Source organism: Choloepus didactylus, chromosome 3 (assembly GCF_015220235.1).
Source record: "Choloepus didactylus isolate mChoDid1 chromosome 3, mChoDid1.pri, whole genome shotgun sequence".
Taxonomy (NCBI): Eukaryota; Metazoa; Chordata; class Mammalia; order Pilosa; family Megalonychidae; genus Choloepus; species Choloepus didactylus.
Window position 1 is genome coordinate 215,250,333 of NC_051309.1, and position 1,045 is coordinate 215,251,377.

Sequence of the window (1,045 nt, forward strand, 5' to 3'; positions counted from 1 at the left end):
CCTCCATGGTTTCTATTGAGAAACCCACAAATAATCTTATCAAGCTTCCTTTGTATGTGATGGATGGCTTTTCTCTTACTGCTTGCAGGATTCTCTCTTTATCTTTGATGTTTGATAATCTGATTATGTGTGTTGGCATAGGACTGTTCAGATCTATTCTGTTTGGGGTATGCTGCATTTCTTAGATCCATAATTTTATGTATTTCATAAGAGATGAGAAATTTTCATTCTTTCCTCTATTATTGTTTCTGCCCCCTTTCCCTTCTCTCCTCCTGGGAAACCCATGACACACACATTCCAGTGATTCATGTAGTCATTCAGTTCCCAGAGATGTTGCTCATATTTTTCCATTCTTTTCTCTGTTATTTTGTGTGTAGGCTTTCAGGTGTCTTTTTCTCCAGTTCCTGAATATTTTCTTCTCCTTCTTGAGATCTGCTGTTGCATGTCTCCATTGTCTTTCATCTCGTGTTGTGCCTTTCATTTCCATAGATTCTGCCAGTTGTTGTTTCAGACTTTTCACTTTCTTTCTTATGTTTGCCCAGTGTTTTCATTATAGACTTCATCTCCTTTGCCATAACTTCCCAAAACTTTTTGAACTGATTTAGTTTCAGTTGTTTAAATTCCTGTATCTCAAGGCTGAGCAGCCAATGGCAGGACTGGCTCTTGAGGCTCCTGTCATCACCAGAAGGTGACGTTTATGGCCATAGCAGCTTGAATGTGTCTGATTTCATCTGATCTCAGAAGCTAAGCAGGGTCGGGCCTCAGTAGTACTTGGATGGGAGACCGCCTGGGAATACCCAGTGCTGTAGAATTTTGCCTGGCAGGTTGTGTCCCCTTTCCTCCCTCCTGTCTACTTTAGGTCACCCATCAGACCACAGGTCCCCACAGTGAATGCCAGGTGACCCCTACTGCAGGTGAGTGCCTTACTGATGTCTCCGCAGCCCCAACTCCTGCCACCTGCAACACAGGCAGGCAGGTGGTTGTGTCCCAGCTCCTCCATGTGAGTCTGGTCCCCACAGAACCCCTGACCTGGCCGGGGTTGGGG

At 44.9% G+C, this 1,045-nt stretch overlaps 1 pseudogene; it reads left to right on the forward strand.

The window, feature by feature from the left end:
* Positions 1 to 693: 693 nt before the first annotated feature.
* LOC119530748 lies at positions 694 to 812 on the forward strand (annotated as a pseudogene).
* The last annotated feature ends 233 nt before the right edge of the window (positions 813 to 1,045 follow it).